The 18,881-nt window shown below is 37.3% G+C and overlaps 2 long non-coding RNA genes across 2 annotated transcripts; one reads left to right on the top strand and one right to left on the bottom strand.

The window, feature by feature from the left end:
* The first annotated feature begins 3,711 nt into the window (after positions 1-3,711).
* LOC311084384 lies at positions 3,712-11,088 on the top strand. The gene is made up of 3 exons (XR_014606497.1): positions 3,712-4,690; positions 8,417-8,975; positions 10,806-11,088. It is a non-coding gene; the product is annotated as an uncharacterized lncRNA (long non-coding RNA).
* Positions 11,089-11,222: 134 nt separating this feature from the next.
* Positions 11,223-13,579, bottom strand: LOC311084383. The gene is made up of 3 exons (XR_014606496.1): positions 13,250-13,579; positions 12,285-13,079; positions 11,223-12,008 (listed from the first exon to the last, which is right to left on the bottom strand). It is a non-coding gene; the product is annotated as an uncharacterized lncRNA (long non-coding RNA).
* Positions 13,580-18,881: the final 5,302 nt, after the last annotated feature.

Raw genomic sequence — 18,881 nt, 5'->3', positions numbered from 1 at the left:
TGGATCAATGCAATTTTCATAACCAATGATCAAAAGTATCCTATGAAAAAGGCTGCCTATGATGACCCCCAGGCCATCCAAAATGTAGATAAGTTCATCTATTCATCAGAACACAAAAATTCTATTTTTTTTATTTTATTTTATAAGCCTAATATATGCACCTATATGCATTCTATAGCTACGTGTTGGCAAGCAGATAAAAGTGGAGTTAAACTCAGCCTCAGTTCATGATGAAAGACGCGCATTCTAAGTACACTCCTTGTGCAGCACCGAATGGGCCAAAAAGCATTTCTAGATTAGTTATTTAACCAAACAAACAGTTTGAAAAGAACAAATGAAAAAGAACCGAATGAGGTTATCCTCTGAAAACTTTGACAATTAGAACCGTTCTTTTTGAGTCGGACCTGACTTTCACCTCGGCTGGACACATTTGGACATGCTCATTGGCTCATTCAGTGCTGCACAAGAACTGTGCATTAAACTTCGGAAGTGCATCTTCTGCTGTCAACTAAATATCCATTTGAAAAGCACGATTTGTTCAAGAATCGAAAAGCACAGGAGCTAACATGGTACAGTATCATGTACAAGTCCTGTGAAACACAATACAATGCAATACAATACAATAAAGTATACTTTATTGTCCCCTTAGGGAAATTTGTCTTGGACTCAGTGTATGCTGCATTTCCAGAATAAAGAATAAATAAATAAATAAGAGTTTATAAATAAATTCTAAATCAATCAAAGAATAAATCAATCACAATCCACAAAAGAGCTCAAAGCCTTGAAGATACAAAATGGAATGGTTCTTAAAAAAAGAAAAAGTTGTATCTCTCGTTTGCTTCACCGGACACATTCTATTCAGTTTTCGATTTGCTGCGCTACGTGAACAAATGTAATAAAATGTTGGCACAGTCGCATTTATCTGTTTTGGAGAAAACTGAATGCACGTTTTAGTGGCACTCACTGGACATTTCACTTTGAAACTGACACAAAACGTGCAAGAAGCAACATTATATTTTGCAAAAATGTTGCCCCATGCACAACATTTTCATAAGACATTTTTTTTAAATAAAAAGCACTGCTGAAATCCACACATTAGAAGAGCATGTTTTAGAGATTTATTAACAAAAGAAGATGTGGGGATATAGGGAAGTATCTGCAATAAAAATCGATGACGGCTGCATATCTAACCTTCATCAAGTTGAAATAGACTACAGCACTTCAGAAAAGCTTGCAGATGAGAAACGCTGACACTGTACCTAAGGTGCAGAAAAACCACACATCCTGTTATAGAATGGTAACCATCGTTCACACAGACAGAGAGAAGAAATGTGACAGTTGTTACGTCCTGTGACATAGTTTATACTGTTCTGAGGACAGTCATGTGTTTTTGGTCTATATGCTCTTTGTTTTACCTTTTTCTTTGGGGCTGTTTACACCTGGCAACTTCATGCGTTTTCTGTAATCGGATAGCTATCCGATCGTGAAAATACCAGGTGTAAATGCCCTCTGAAACACATTCGAGACGGATTCGAATCCGATCGCTCAAAAACCACTTCAGGAGGAGGTCTGGGCCACATACCAGACGAAACTAGACAAGTGTCAATGCATCTGGTTGTTGAAACCACATATGTAAATTGTACTCCTCCCAAATATTCTTGTTATAGGCTATTATGTCATGTTATAGCAAGATATGACGACGCTACTGCAACATGGTCACCGTGATTTTTCCAAGTAAGACATGTTCCTGGATCAACATATTTTGTTGATCCTGGAATAACATTCCTGTCCCAAAATTTGGTCCTTACCCTATCCCTAAACCTACCCCTACCCATAACTTTTCCCTAAAATCAGAGGGAAATGATAGGTGAATAACACTGATGTTGAAGCACCTCACCCTGGTTCTACGCCTAAACTTGACATAAACTGTAAACTTGTCCCTCAAATCTGATTGGTTGATTGGAAAGTTGTTCCAGGATCAACAAAGATGTTGATCCAGGAACATGTGGTACTTGGTGAAATTACGTTCACCACTGCGACACGCATCGCCACAGATGAGAAGCTGAGCATCAATTCATCAAGCCAATGCGCAAACTATCGCAAATCAAAGTGAAAGTCGCAGACGCTTAACACACAATCATCATCATTAAAAGTAAAGAAACTAAATGATCTTATCAGGGCTGTTACTGCTCTCTCTTATTGCGGTCTTTGATTCTTAAATTTTAGCTGTTGATCAATAAAATGCAGCTCATATCTGTTGCTTTCGCTGACGTGCACTCCATTAAATCTGCATATAGCGCGGGAATTGAAGATTGGATTTAAATCCGTTTTGCAAAAACACATTTATGTGACCAGGTGTAAATGGAATCGTTTTGATAAATCAGATAGCTATCTGATCTGAGAAAACGCATGAAGTGGCCGGGTGTAAACAGCCCCTTTCTCTCTTCTGTGCTGCTAACAGGAGATGATTACCTGATTGCTGAAAGCCAACATTTCCCTTCTCTGCAGCCTCACACTTTTGTTGCTAGTAGTTGTGATTTGGTGTTGACTAGCTGATATCTAGAGGTAAAAGGTAAAAACTGTGAAAATGTTCCAATCAGTACTGTTATTGTGCTCCTGCCTAGAGTGTTAACCCCAACTCAATATTGTTGAGCTACTTGATAGCCTGTCCTAATCTTTTGTTAAATTGAATGTGCCATTTGTAACTTATAGGGAGGAGGGTGCCATTTTCTTGTGTTAATCATTTTTTCTCCTGTTTTTGGTCAAGTTAGGGAGTCAAGGAAGTGTCACCGGGTGACATGGAAGGAACGTTGGAAGCGGAACGAGTTCCCCTGGGGGGAGATTTCCGGTGCGACACCAGGCCGGTTCCGGCGGCCTGTCATGGCTGACCGTATAGGCCTATGTCACGAAAAAATTGAAGACCGGAAGTACGTCTTTTAGTAGAGATACGGCTCTTCCGGTTAGCTTTTTACAATGGCGGAGTCCGATAGATACCGCTGGACCAAATCTCTCCGCAACCTGCCTGAAGTCACATATGACGATGTGGTTCGGATGGTAAATGAAAACTCTCAAGTGGAAAAGCGTGAAAGCTGAGTTATGGCTGTCTACGTCCTGATGCAGAGCAACCCGGTACACTACAACAACAGCGGCGGGCCGTTCGCCAGTAAGGTAAACGTTTCTATGGTAACAGCGAGTTGGACCAATCAGCAGACGTTGCTGCTACGCTTAGGATTGTGGGTAGTGTAGTTTTTTTTCATAAGATCGCGGATAAAACATGTTTTTCTTAAAACAAGGTTGATTTCATACGAACTTATAGCTTCTACAGGAGCAAAAACCTTCGTTTCACAACCTCATAGCTCGTGGTCAGTCTACCTCAGATGGTTTAGACATTATGGCTGATAATCTAAATCCTTATCGAGAAATACTGTTGACCGGAAGTTCTGAATCCCTACTCCGCGTTCCGGAAGCAGGAAGTGTGAGATAGGCCTATTGATGAGCGGCAGCTGCAGCGGCTAATCAAGCGGCCATTGGAGCGCGTGTCTCCAACGGGGGATTTAAAGGAGTCACTTTAAAATTAAAATTCTGTCATCATTTACTCACCCTCATGTTGTTTGAGTAAATGATGACAGAATTTTCATTTTAAAGTGACTTTCTCCTTTAAAAGCGGCATTTTGAAGAGGCACGACAGGCAGATGAGAAAGAGAAGCAGAACGGAGGCAGCGGGCAGCAGGTGAGAGAGAGCGGCCGAGGCCGAAGCAGGGAAAGGCGGAGGAGAGGGAGAGAGGCAAAAGCGATGGGGCGGCAACAGAAACAGAGACGGGAAAGATAAAGTGCGGCTGAAGCGCGGGGCACGATTGAGATCGAGAACGGATGAGAGACTGGCCAGTAGGACTGGGAGAACAGAACGAGCGCAAGGATTGTTGGATATACAGATCACGACGAGATGGAGTGAAGGTATACTTTTCACTGTGAAGTGGTGTGTCATTGTAGTGTCTGAAGATTGAAGTGAACACGTGTGAAGATTTACAGTGGTTTGCATGCACGAGTATGGGAAAATTAAATGCTATCAGCACTCTGAAATCTTTGTCGGGGATCGTCTAGCCCGGTGGGGCGTCAGGAAATAATTTGAACTGCTGTGGGTAAAGCTCTGTACAGGTGTCCCAGTTCATGCCGCTGTGGTAAAGAAAGGAGAAGTTCAGCTCTGTGTGTTTTTGTGAAGATCTGCATTCTGCCATTGCTGTCCTGTGGTAAGAGAAGACTCCGTTATTAACTGCTGGATTCTGTAATCACCATTGTTGTTCTATGAACAGAGAGAACCCGTTATCCGCCGCTGCAATCTACCATTACTGTCCTGTGGGAAGAGAAGACTCAGTTATTAACTGTTGGACTTTGTCCCCCCACACTGCTGGTCAGTAAAAGGAGATGGCCAACTGGCGGCTGGCCTGAGCCTTCCTCCATCAAAGACTCCTTCGACCTGTTTCAACGAGCGGCCCCTACGAGGAGTTCTGCGTCAGTGACATTCCCTTAAAGTTATTTTTACATTCAATAAAAAGAATCAAGCTTTTATATCACGTCGTTGTCCTGGCCTCGTGGTGTACTTTGGTGTAGCTCCTCCGGAGTGGTGGGTGTCCTCGGCCCTAGACCCGTGACAGAAGTGCTATTGTTTTTTTGTTCTTTTCTTTTGTGACAGGTAAGTTAGATTAGACTCCATTTTGTTTGTTGCTTTTCCTGTTACAATTCTTTTTTTATAATGTTAGGGGTTAACAGTTTAGGACCCAAGGATCAGATTATTGAAAGAAGACCCTGAGTCAGAATTATAAAAAAATTGAAAAGCTTTACTGAAGATAGTTTGCAGTTTCATCAGCAGAAGTCAGCTTCAAGACTCACACAGGAGTTCGTAGGCCGCCCCGCTTATAGTTACAAAGATCACAGCAGTTAGCCTTCACCAAGGTCTAAGCTACGTCATTGCTTACAGGTTGAATGATTCTCATTGGCTAAGAAATAGATAAACATAGTAATTTTCCACACATATACAGATAGACAGAAGCATATTCCATAGATTATGCAGCTGACACTCGGACCCTGAAGTTAGGCACATCGTGACCTTCCAGGTCGCAGATTTGGGTTGCTGGGCGCCAGCATGTCTCGAACAACAACTCAGTCAATCTCCAATAATGCCAGTGGTTTCTTAACCTGTAAGCAAGAAGACTAACACACACACACCCGACACACATCTTTTCCAAGGTTGGATTTGGCCAGGCTCTAACTATAAACAGGAGTCTCGTCTCAAAACATAACTCTGTTATATATAACAAGTATCATAACAAGTTCTTTCTCTCAAGGATAGGACACTTTACTCTAAATGGAAAATATAGGCTTTAACTGAGAAATGGTCCCTTAAACTATAGACTTCAATGACCTATGTGTTTTAACATGTTGAAGACCTTTCTCAAACACAAAACAAGTCCCTATTTCATTTCTGAAAGCCGGGCTAAATAAGCAAGCACTGTTACTGCATTCAGATATCAAATACAGACATTAAAGAAAACATGAAAATAAAATTTCAGTAATCACACTGGTAACTTCTATAACAAAGTAAAATCTCCAGAGAAGTCATTCAACTCATTTGATATTTAGAAGGAAAAATATTGATTAATACCTTGATTATAATCACTCATTACATATACATTGAAGCAGCAGTGGATTCCAATCCACCCCCTTCAATAATCAACTAAATTTACAGTTGATTTTGGTGGTTGGCAGTGTTCCTTAGGGCTGGGTTTGGGAATGAGAAGCTCCATGTGGCTTTTTCTTTAATCTTGTTACGTTCTCCTCGATCCCCGAGCCTAACTTTGAAAAGGGGGATCGTGACCTTCTTCCTTGAGTCCTTAACTTAACCATTCTGAAATCTTTCACAGTAGTGTTTTGCTCAGTTAACCCTTTCTTGAATGATTAAATTCACTATTCTGATTACTGAAAGGTTTCACAATAGAGTTTTGTTTAGTTAAACCTTCCCTGAGTGATGAGTGGGAAAATATTCCCAATTAAGTCAAGATGTGCCAAACTGATAGACTCGTATCCAAACAGACTGAGTGCTGTAACAAAATCAAAGGCTGCTTCAAATAAATATTAGTTCAGGGGTGTGCACATTTATGCAGTTAGTTATTCCTTCCAATATTTTTTTCTTTTTTTTTTTTATTAGAAGAAAAACAATATACAACAGAAAAAAACCAAGTCAACAAAGGTAATAAAGAAAAAAATAAAATAAAGAAAAAATACATACATCCTTAATATGTCAGCCATTTTCACATTTACACTGAAAATTAACTCTATGACAGCCAGAAACAGAAAAAGACTGAAAAGCATAAAAAATAGGTCTTTATTATTCTTTATCCCATTTTTTTGTAAATGCTAATTTTTGACAACTATCTGTCTAATACTATCTAATATTTTTTTCTTTGTAATGTGTCACTGTGGTTTTCACTGGCATTACATAGGTTCTAATTTCTACATTAAACGTGCAAAAGTTCTGATATAATTATTTTTACATCTCAAAAGCAGCTGTTTTAACAGGAATGTGTTGACTTATATCCACTGTATGCAAAAACTATAAATAACTATATCCAACAACAGAGATGATAATAGTTCTACTGGACAACATGCCTTGCAACTGCTGTAAAAGACATGAAGACATTTTCTGAGGTCTATCGTGAAAATGCCTCCACTAGATGCACATGAAATAAATGACTGCAAACAAAAGTGAGACATCTCGATTTGAACTTCATCATTTTTCTTTCTTTCTTTCAAGAACATAGAAACTATCAAAAGCATAGAAACTTAATAAAATCAGTGATGTTTCATTATCTTTCAAAGGTGGCATGTATTTGCATTAGTATCTTGCAGTGCGTGTGTAGCCCTATAGGCACGCATGAGAAAAGCTTGCTCTATATAGTGCAGTAAACCACACATCCTGTTATTACAAAGAAACAAGACATGAAATGAACAGAATCTAAACAGAAATGAAAGTTGTACCTTGGCGAAAGTTTAAATCTATGTCTATTTATTAATATTTATAACATTAAACAGTTGTTTGACATGTTGTAGGCAGACGGGTGCTGTACTTCCTCTTCCGAGTTGCTGAGAGATGTTTGTCGTGTTGGTTCATCATGTTTATTCAGTTGCTCCAAAGTTCTGCTCTTACAGTCGTTATAAATGATGGCAGCCATGACGGAAACACACAGGACTGACAGTAGAGCTAAAGCTGAGAGCTAAAGTGAGTAAACCACACAGTGATAAGATGGAATTTGTTATTTATAAAAGACATTTTGGTTGTAAAAAAGAAAATTGGCACTGGCACATATATGTTGGACGCAACGTGAGATGATTTAACCTGACTGGACATAAAAAGTTCATTGTTTTATACATTTTATACAGATCTATATAAAAACAAAGCAGGAAAAGCTAGGCTACGCCGCCGTTTCTCGAATGGTCGTGTCCAGTCTCTTTGGGAGTAAATCGCGTCTCATGTCGAGGTGGATGACTGGCTTTCGACAGTGCTGTCCGTCATGATACTGTCACGATTTTGGGTTTGTTCTTGTCATGTTTCTGTGTCATGTCTTGTTTCCTTGTCTGAAATTGCGTTGGTCGCATAGAGTTTAGATTGGGCAGAGACATAAAACTATAGACCTTTTAACATCACCTTGAATATTTCAGCACATTTTCAACCCATTCTCACTCCCAAGGCGTCAAAAACTGAAGCATGCTTAAGTGCCCCCGGCGTCACAATGAAGACGCCAAAAGTGCACCTCTGCGTCACTCTTTGGATGAATTGGGAACTCCATTGCTTTCAATGGGAAACCTGTGGCGTCAACAACAGACGCAAATTTTATCAGTAGGAAATCGCGCTGAAGAAGTCTCATTCCAAACACATTGCGATATTTGGCATCAGTTTACGTGTGCCAGATGTTGGTAAATAGTCGTAATACGCTGTCCTTATGTTTGTTATAATGTCTTTTCTGTTTGTCGATATTAATCAGATTAGGTCCCTCATGTTCAGTCACTGCATTATATCTGTCATTCCACAGAGGCTTTGCATTTTATTGATTTCTTTCAACACCTTACTAAACTACGGTGATTAAACAATGCCTGCCACGTGACATGCTAGACCTTCAATCAGTTAATCATATTCATATCAGGTTCAAAGTAGTATAATTAGTAGTGGTATTTGTAGTAGAAGCACAGTAATCACAAAACTTACCATGCTTTTAACACATTATTGGTAGTTTTAATGTATTAAGCTAAATATGCAGGCCAGAGTAGCCCATCACTGCTTTAAATCATGCAGAACATAAGCTGACCTGACTGTTCATTTAAACAACTTAATTTGATTTCTTTGTGTTTTTTGTTTTACGTTCAGACCAGGACTAGAGAACGTCTGACAATGGGATGTTGAGACTTCTTCCTCTGGTTGAGAAAAAGCTACACCACATCAGTGATCACATCTTCTGTTCTTCAGTTGTACTGTAGGGTACAACTGAGCAAACTGTTTAGACAAGGAAGAAGAACATGAACATGATACATGTACAGGGAAGAGGAAGAAACCATTTTAGCTGTGATAATTAATCATTATTTTCCAACACAATGTCAAATATGTTTTCTGTATCATCATATGAGACTGAATAGGATTCTGTGGCACTAATTTTTCTGAATTGTTTAATATGATGTTAATGTATTTTTGAAGACCCATTTTTCTTTATCTTGAATCTCATTTGTCTTTATGCTACTTTATCAACTTTATGCTGTGTCCTTAAGGCACACTATGTAGAAATTGTGTTTTTGTCAAACAGCGACCCCTAGAGTCACTGTGGAATACTTGCACTGTCGTAAATACCCACCCTGCACACCGGTACCTGTTCGGTAGGATAGAAGCGTCGGGCATGGAACAGGCACAGATAGACTCCGAAGATATTGACCAGGTAATGTTTCACTTTTCTACTGAACTACTGATGATGGTAATAGGATAATAATAAGTTTATGTCAAGTGTTAGACCACTTTATAATAATAAAGTAGCCTACCGCGTTTGCTGGCTTATAACGTTTTTACATGATTGCAGCTAAATCACAAGTAAACACAATTTCAAGTAAAGTTACAGTCGGGAAGTTCACTGTTAGTCAGCTAAAGTTTGTATAAGCACAGTACACACGCCATAAGAAATCGGAACCAGACAAAGGACTACATGATAAATACACCTCACAACACCTGAGTTCAGCTGGCAAACTAGCTTTCATTTTAAATGCAGTTTAAATGTACTAGAATGATCAACATGGATCATCTTCAATTATGCTTGTAGTAGTTGTAGCAATGTAGCCCACTGCAGCCTCTAGTTATTCACATTGTTACAGTAGAGGCTTCCTCTCCGCTTCCTCCGGATCACCAGAGGGAGCTCTCACCAGAATATTGAGTGTTACTATTCGGACTACAATTCCCATAGGCCCTCATACTTAGGGTTAGGGTTGGGATCTTGGTAAAGGAGTAATTTCTCAAAACATAGAGACACTTTATAGTTAACTTAACGTAATAATAACACCAAAACATACTTTGTAACATGAAGCGCCGTTTTATATGGGTTAAAAGATAGTCCAATCACAGTGAGTTCTGCGATAATGTCAGCCAATAACAACCCAGTTGAACAGATGTGTCACACTTACTTTCCCATTTATGGTAAATGATGACAGATCTCTTCTGGTTCCGGCTGCAGGGATAGATACCTTTAATATTTGGGCTGTTAAACATGTATTCCGCCTAATTAAATTAAACAATTAATTAAATAATAAAATTCACAGTTAAAAAACAAAAGACTCCTGTGTGTGGTTACCATCCAAAAAACGAGTTCACATGATCAATTACAACAAATTTGCTTATTTGATTAGACTGATGCATAAATATATTTGAAAGATAAACTTTTTTTTTCTAAGCAATGGCCTGCAGCAGGGTAGTTTTGCAGTATTTTAATTAAAGATAATTGCATGTACTAAACTGCTTCTAACATTTACAGTGTATGTATAGTATATCAAATGTATATCAAATATATTCAAATAAATGTATAATGAATGCACACAATTTTGAAAGCATATTCCAATATTTAATGTCAAACTGTTTAAAGACAAATGTAGTGCCAAAACTACTGCACAACAGTATAAAAATATGTTAATTATATAAAACAAATGAGCCAGATACAGGGGCAATCTATTATAGTGACACATACAGTAACATTAAAAAAAATCACTGATGAAGTAATAATGTTTACAAACCAAGAGATGAGATTCAACTTTGTTATGTGAAAATATATTTGTTTCTTCCCTTTAAAGAACAAATAGGCAAAAACTAAAGCATAACATTTTACATTCTCATCTTTAATTCTATATCATTGTGATTATTGTAACTAAATGAAAGGCAACGTAAAATAGTTAATTATTATAAATGTCTGCAAGAAAATGCTTCTATAAAATACATTCACGGGTAAGCCTATATTACATTTAGTGATATAATGATACCATAGATGTAGTTATGGTGGACATTTACTATAGTGACCACTGTAATAAAAGGTTTAATGAAGCTATGGTCTGATGGATGGCAATGAATATGTCCTTTAGCAAAGCTCCTGATGAGCACTGACGCTTATTGATAAAGGCATTGGGCAGACATCAAGTTCAGTTTATGAAGCTGAAAAGAGAAAACAAAATGCTTTAACAGTATGGAAAAAGATAAATGATTATTTTCAATATTGGTTCTGCATATATCAAAGAGATCCTGAGGAGGAGTGGGACTCCACATGAAGACTTTCAGAAACTGACAGAGCAAAGGGTGCACCTCGCTGGACACATCCTACGCATGCCCAAACAACAACACCCAAACACAGTGATGAAGTGGACACCACCAGGAGGATGCAGGAGACAGGGAAGACAAAGGAAGACACGGAGACAGATGTTTCATGAAGACCTGAAGAATGTCAGTGTCCCATGGGAAGATGAGTGTAATCCCCACTATGGCTATTACTTGCGAATGAATTGGCACAATTTTTTCCATATGTATGAAATCTATAGAAATAATATTGTACAGCGTTTTAAATATCTGCAAATTTTATTTGGCATTGAAATTATCAAAAATGGCATTACAGAAAAAAATATATTTCAAATAAAGGCTGTTCTTCAAACTTTCTGTATAAAACACTTCCATTTTCACTTTTTCTTTTTTTTTTTTTTTACTGTACATTATTTCTCTTACAAAAGAGACTTTTAAAATTGTGGAAACAAAGGTTGCACAAATGCACATGAAACAAAAAGTTACAATATCTAAACACCAAAGCAATGTTTCTGCACATACAGCATAATATCAAAACTCTGACTCTTGCAATCTCAGACCCCTCCCACCCCCAGCACGGACTGTTCACACTTCTACCCTCAGGACGGAGGTATAGAAGTGAGAAATGCAGGACTTCAAGACTGAAGAACTCTTTTTTCCCTTCTGCCATTAGACTCCTAAACAGTCGATAGGAGTTTGCAACCATGGACATAACTGTTTAATTTTATTGCTCTATTTAACTGCACTATCTCACTTTTTATTGCTTTTATTAAGAAATTCACTATTAAGAAATTTTTCTTTTTGCTATTTTTATTTTTGTACGACATTGTATTTATTGTATGACATTTAATGTGGACGTAAGAATTTCATTATACAGGGAAACATGCTTTCTGTCTGTGCATATGACAATAAACTCTTTGAACTTTGAACTTGAACTTGACCAGAATATAGACCGATAATCTGAATCCATGTATAATAAAGGTTAATATGAAGTTTGAGACTTTCCTTTTCTTTCAGTGCTTCGAAGTAGTTTCCGTTCCTCCTCAGATGATTTCTTACTCTTTCGCTTTTTATCGTTGTGGTAGATATAAGCCACAGCCAATATAAATGCAAAGCTGAAGATTAAAAGAAAACAATAACCGGCAAGCTGAAACACACACACACACACACAAATAAATCTGCATGTACAATAAAAAAATAAATAATTTCATGATATACTGTGCTTAATGCTCTGTCCAAGTGACAGGAAACATATTGAGATATTAGGTTTTAGGTTTAAGTTTAATTCTGAGTTAAATTGTGTATTTGTAATATATTTCCTTCAAAATACAGTACTGTAGCTCTATTTATCTTTATGAAAATCACTTGATTTTTAACAAATACAATTCCATTATATTATCTGAAGATACGGTATGGGACTTACCTGTGAGCCACATATATATGAGAGAGTCAGGTTTTGTAGTTCAGTCTCATTTCTTCCAGGTTTCGGTAGGTTTACACCATTTTATTTTTAGTGTGTCATCAAAACTTTGCTGTCCTTTCCAGTTTGTTAGACCACAGGCGACATAATCCCCATCTATAACCAACAGAATCATCCACATAACAGCTGGGAAAAAACGAATTACAATATATTCACAACCTTTATTTCCTTTTTCTTCTGCATTTACAGGTCCCTTTGCTTCTTCTTCTGCATTCCCAGCTCCGTTTGCTTCTTTTTCTGCATTCCCAGCTCCCTTTGGTTTTTCATCTGCATTCCCAGCTCCCTTTGCTTTTTCATCTGCATTCCCAGCTCCCCTTGCTTTTTCTTCATCGTTTACTTTGACCTTGTCCGTTCCTTGCTTTTCTTCAGATTTAAGTAAATAGAGAAACGTTAAAGCAAAAACAGAAGAGTAGGAGCAATGAAGACAAGGACTGTTAGTGCTATATTCCTGGGATAATTGCATGGACATGAAAATTTGAAATCGGCCAAAATGTCCAGTGGAATCAACAAAAGGCTTGCTGGAACAGATTTTAAAACAGCGGTTTTAGCCAGGTCGTTCTTAAATATGGCTGGAAACTTTTTTTTGGACATCTTCTAAAACTCCGACAACACAAAACAGCTTGTGTGACTATTGATGATGTTTTGGTCTCTTTATGCTCTATGGAAATATTTGCAGCTCGGTGAAGATCCCCACAAAAGATCCCAATGGAAAGTTTTTTTAATTAGTGGACAGAAGTGCTGCAATGAACAAAATGACAGAAAATGACAAATACAAACACAATTCAATACTATTCTAGATATTACAAAGATGTTTTTACTTGCAACGTATTATTGGACATAATCTTTACATATTTCAATGAATTTATTTCTTTATTTTAAAGTTAATATACAGTATGTATTAGACTTACTCTTGTTGTGGCTCTGCTGTGATGTGTTGTCTGTCATTCCGATTCAGCAACAATAAAAAATGTTGATGTGTCTTATCAAGAAAAACATGTTTCAGATTTATTAAGCAATGTTCAAAGAAATTTAGGGTGATACAGGGAAGTACAGATACTTATTCTTGAGTTAGTTATAGCCATAAAGTCCAAGTAATATGTATAAATATCCCAGCATGAAACTGAATCTTCTCCAAGTTGAAATAGGGTACAGCTCTTTAGAAAAGCTTGCATTGTACCAGTGTAGAAAACCACATCCTGTTATAATAACATGCTAACCATCTTTCACAGTGACAGAAAGACGAAATGTGACAGTCTAAACACCTTCCTTGAATCTTGAACTGTTTTACTCAATTAACCCTTCCTTGAGTCCTTAAAGGGATAGTTCACCCAAAAGTGAAAAATCTGTTATTATTTACTTGCCCTCATGTTGTTCCAAACCTGTATGAGTTTCTTCTGTTGAAGACAAAATAATATGTTTTGAAGAATGTTGGTATAACCAGACAGTTGACGGTTAACCTTTATGGTATTTTTTCCTATGGAAGTCAATGGATATCATCAACTGTCTGATTACCAACATTGTTTAATGTGTTTATCTTCTTTTGTCTTCAACAGAAGAAACTCATACAGGTTTGAAAAAACATGAGGGTGAGTAAATGATGACAGTATTTTTATTTTTGGGTGATGAATTTATGTTGTGTTTTGGTGTATTTTATGGTTCTATATTCAGTCACAGTATAGGAGAAAACACATGTTGTGTCTGACGGAAAACAAACTAAATATTACAAAATGGTTAAACGATTACAGAAATGTTTTTCATTTTAAGGTTTTAATGTGTAATCTTGTTTAACATTATGTAATCCTCCGAAACAAGTTTGCAACAGAAGTCACAAGCAGAGCAAAATATTATTTCATAGTAGAGTAAAATGCATTTAATAAATGTGACTAAAAATATGACATTTTAATGCAATTCTATGTGTCCTGTATTGAATGGTTTGTGTTCTATTTAAGAGTGGTTATTATGGGTATTATTGTAGTGATTACTGCTTTAAAATCCTTATCTCGTTAAGTGACGGGTTTTGTGAAAGAGAAATCAGACTACACAAGATCTTTGTACGTTTTCTTAAACTGTATCTTTAATTAATGACAGAAATCTTGTCTGGCAGGATTGGATGCTGGTTATGACATCATACCTGCACATAGAATGTTAGAATGTTGGTCATAATTATCGTTTGTATACTGAGATTCTTTCTTGAATCATTTGCATATCGGTTTGCTTACATTTAAATTACAAATGACGTTAAATTACAAAAGTTAGATTAACATTATTTTGCATGTGCTGGTATTTCCTTCAGAAACTTCAAATGTTCACTCTGAAAAATCTTGGGTTATTTTTTCTACCCAAATTCTGGGTTGAGGATTTTTGGGTTATTTTTTCAGTATTTGGTTAGTTTTTGTGTTACCCAGAAATGGGTCAGACATAACCCAGTCATTTTGTGGGTCAGACATAACCCAGGGGTTGAGTTATTTATTGCAGACTTTTTGTGACCTCTTCAGGAGAGAGCAGTGCAGCTATATTGTAAAATATGATCGAAAATAAAGGAATTATCATGCAAGCCAGTGGTTGTGTCAAGTATTTTAAATATTTTTTAAAAGTCTCTTTCACGTCTTGCACTTGCGCTTATGTAAAACACTTGTCTTGACGAGTGTCTTGGTAAACAAAGGCTGGATTCCAAATGGCACACTCCGGCCTTTTGGACATCCTTCGAGTTCACACTTGGTGACGTCAGGACGTGCAGACTAAGGGGCGCTGGCCTTGAGTCCATTTTGAGAGAGTATTTTGGGACATTCTTGATGACATCATGCCACTGAAAGTCAAACAGCCACGAAACTCCTCCCCTCATTTATCTGATTGGGCATTCACAATGATTCCTGGGTAACTCGTGTGGAGGGCGCGCAAGTGCGCGTTTCACCTAAGTCTGCTTCGAAGGCACAAAGGCAACGCTTGCGAGCACACTTCTGAGCGCTGAAATGCCAAATGGGACACCCTATGGACTCATACACTTCAAATCAAATCAAATCAAGTATATTTGTATAGCGCTTTTCACAATACAGATTGTATCAAAGCAGCTTCACAGTATTAAAATAAAATAATACAACAAAGTTTGTTTCTAGTGGAATTTATTGATTGATAGAATAAAATTAAATATCCCCAAAATATCCCCAACTGAGCAAGCCAAAGGCAACAGTGGCAAGGAACCGAAAAAAACTCCATCAAGCGGCCTAATGGTGTCCTAAAACTCCATCAGGTGACCTAATGGAGAAAAAAAAAACCTTGGGAGAACCCAGGCTCAGTCGGGGGCCAGTTCTCCTCTGGCATTTATGAACTAGAGGCCGGATTGTAGTTTGAAACTGTGAGATTAACAATATTATATGAATGCCTGGCTGAAAAGATGCGTCTTTAATCTAGTTTTAAACTGGGAGAGTGAGTCCGAGCAACGAACAGTATCAGGAAGGCTATTCCAGAGTTTTGGAGCCAAATGTGAAAATGCTCTCCCTCCTTTGGTTGATCTGGATATCCTAGGTATGACCAAAAGCCTTGAATTTATTGATCTTAAAGAGCGCGATGGATTATAGGGTGATAGAAGATCCGCTAAATAGACTGGAGCTAAGCCGTTTAGGGCTTTATAAGTCAGTAGCAATACCTTGTAATTAATACGGAACTTTATAGGTAGCCAATGTAGTGATGATAAAATCGGTGTTATATGATCATATTTTCTTGATCTAGTAAGAACTCTAGCGGCTGCATTTTGGACTAACTGTAGCTTGTTTATTGAGGATGCAGGACAACCGGCTAATAAAGCATTACAGTAATCTAGTCTCGAGGTCATGAATGCATGAACTAACTTTTCTGCATCAGAAACTAATAGCATATTACGTAGCTTAGCAATGTTTCTAAGGTGGAAAAAGGCTGTTTTTGTAACATACGAAATATGATTTTCAAAAGACAGGTTACAATCGAGTATAACACCCAGGTCTTTTACTGTAGAGGATAAAGTAACAGGACATCCTACGATGTCAAAGTTGTATTGTGAGAGGTTCTGTGGGCGGTTTTTTGAACCGATAAGTATTACCTCTGTCTTGTCTGGATTTAATAATAGAAAATTACGCGTCATCCAATCTTTTATATCTTTAACACACTCTGTCAATTTGGATAATTTAGCGTTTTCATCCGGCCGTGATGAAATATATATTTGAGTGTCATCAGCATAACAATGGAAACTAATTCCATGTTTCCTTATAATATTTCCAAGTGGCAGCATATATATTGAGAATAACAGAGGGCCCAACACAGATCCCTGCGGCACTCCATAGTTTACTGGAATTATGATCGATTTTTCTCCATTTAAATAGACAAAATGGTAGCGGTCTGATAAGTATGATCTAAACCAGCTTAATGCTTGTCCTTGAACACCAGTATAATTTTGTAGTCGATCTAAGAGTATTGTGTGATCTATAGTATCGAACGCAGCACTTAGATCAAGTAAAACTAGTATTGAGATGCAGCCTTGGTCAGAAGCTAAGAGTAAATCATTTGTGATTTTAACGAGCGCAGTTTCAGTGCTATGATGCGGCCTGAATCCTGACTGAAACTTTTCATAGATATCATTTTCTTGCAAGAAAGAGCCCAGTTGAGTGGACACAACTTTTTCTAGTATTTTAGACATAAAAGGTAGATTTGAAATGGGTCTATAATTTGCTAGATTATGCGGGTCTAATTGTGGTTTCTTAATGAGAGGTTTTATCACTGCCAGTTTAAATGTTCTTGGAACATGACCTAAAGATAAAGATGAGTTAATAATATTGAGGAGAGGCTCTTCCACTACAGGTAACACTTCCTTCAGTAGTTTAGTTGGTATAGGATCTAATAAACATGTTGTTGTTTTAGATGAAGTGATAAGTTTATTTAACTCTTTTTGTTCTATATTTGTAAAGCACTGTAATTGTTCTTGCGGGGGGAAAATTGAGGCTGAATTATAAGGTGCGATTGAGGATTGAACGTTTACAATTGTGGTTCTGATGTTTTCTATTTTCTCAGTGAAGAAGTTCATGAAATCATTACTACTAAACTGTAACGGGATATTTTGTTCGGGTGACGTCTGTTTATTTGTTAGTCTAGCCACGGTGTTAAATAAAAACCTAGGATTGTTTTGGTTGTTTTCTATTAGTTTGCGGAGATGCTCAGCCCTGGCCGCTTTTAGGGCCTTTTTATAACGTGACATACTGTCTTTCCACGCGATTCTAAAGACCTCTAAATTAGTTTGTTTCCATTTACGCTCTAAATTACGGGTTTCTCTCTTTAGAACATGCGTAGTATTATTGTACCATGGTGCTTTAATTTTCTCTGTGACCTTTTTTAATCTAACGGGTGCAACAACATCCAATGTTCTAGAGAGAATGGTGCTCATAGTGCTAGTTAGTTCTTCTAGTTCATCTGTTTGTTTGGTACACTTGGTGAGCATGTGCAATTTAAGGCCACGAGACCGCAAGTCCACATGAAGTGTGTCATTTGAGATCCAGCCATAGTCAGTTTTATCTCAAGTGAATGTAGACAGTAGGCTATATTCATACTGGACCTGTGCATTCAGTCTTAAAGGTACAGTAATCTAATAAACCTGCAAAGAAATCACTCACTGCTCTTGACTAAATACATTTTGTAACTTTATAAAGATCCATCTATATTTAATTTATACAGTAATGAATATGCTGTGATATTTCACATTTCATTACTTTGTTCTATTGTATTTATTTGTGCTATTTATAATTTGGTTTTTGTTCTTATTTATTACTGACGACTTGTCTTTAATAATGTTTTAAATTCATATTAATTAAGCTAGTAGTTTTAGTTGTAATATCAAAATTGGAATAGAGAATTGTGATTTTCACTGGTATCTAAACATTTGAACCACTGACCCAATGCTTAGCACTGAGCCCAGCTGAAGCAGCTCTAAATATTCACTGTGCTACTAAATAAAAGATAAAATATGATAGAGCAATAGAATGAACAGTGAAAGTAACAGAAACTCATAGAATACATTTTAGCAGGCTTAATTAAAGGGATGGTTTGGAGTAAAATCAACCTAGGGTCCTTTGCACCATGACCTCGAGCCAAACACTTGCCTGATGGCTAATGCTACCGCTAACCCAGACGTCGACGTCACTTCACTTATTTGAGAAAAGCACATTAAAGTCCTGGCAGAAAGCGATGCATAAGGATGTAGTGTAACGATGAATTAATATTTTTTTCCGAAGTGTTGACAACTTAGTGTTAACTAATAATTGTTATAAACTGGTATTACCAACAAAATATTAGTGCATTCCTGGAACTGGGCGTCGTTACACTACATCATTATGCATCGCTTTCTGCCAGGACTTTTACGGGCTTTTCTCAACTCAGTGAAGTGACCTCGACGTCCGGGTTAGTGGTAGCATTAGCCATCAGGCAAACGTGTTATTTAAATAAACTCCTGATGTACTTACAAGCTTTCCAATGCCTCATTTTATGAGTACAGAACCTATTTGTACTGTATAATTTTGACGC

This window comes from Abramis brama (genome assembly GCF_963993115.1).
Source record: "Abramis brama genome assembly, chromosome: 6".
Classification (NCBI taxonomy): domain Eukaryota; kingdom Metazoa; phylum Chordata; class Actinopteri; order Cypriniformes; family Leuciscidae; genus Abramis; species Abramis brama.
The sequence above is the reverse complement of the archived record's forward strand: the minus strand, read 5'-3'. Positions and strand labels throughout refer to the sequence as shown.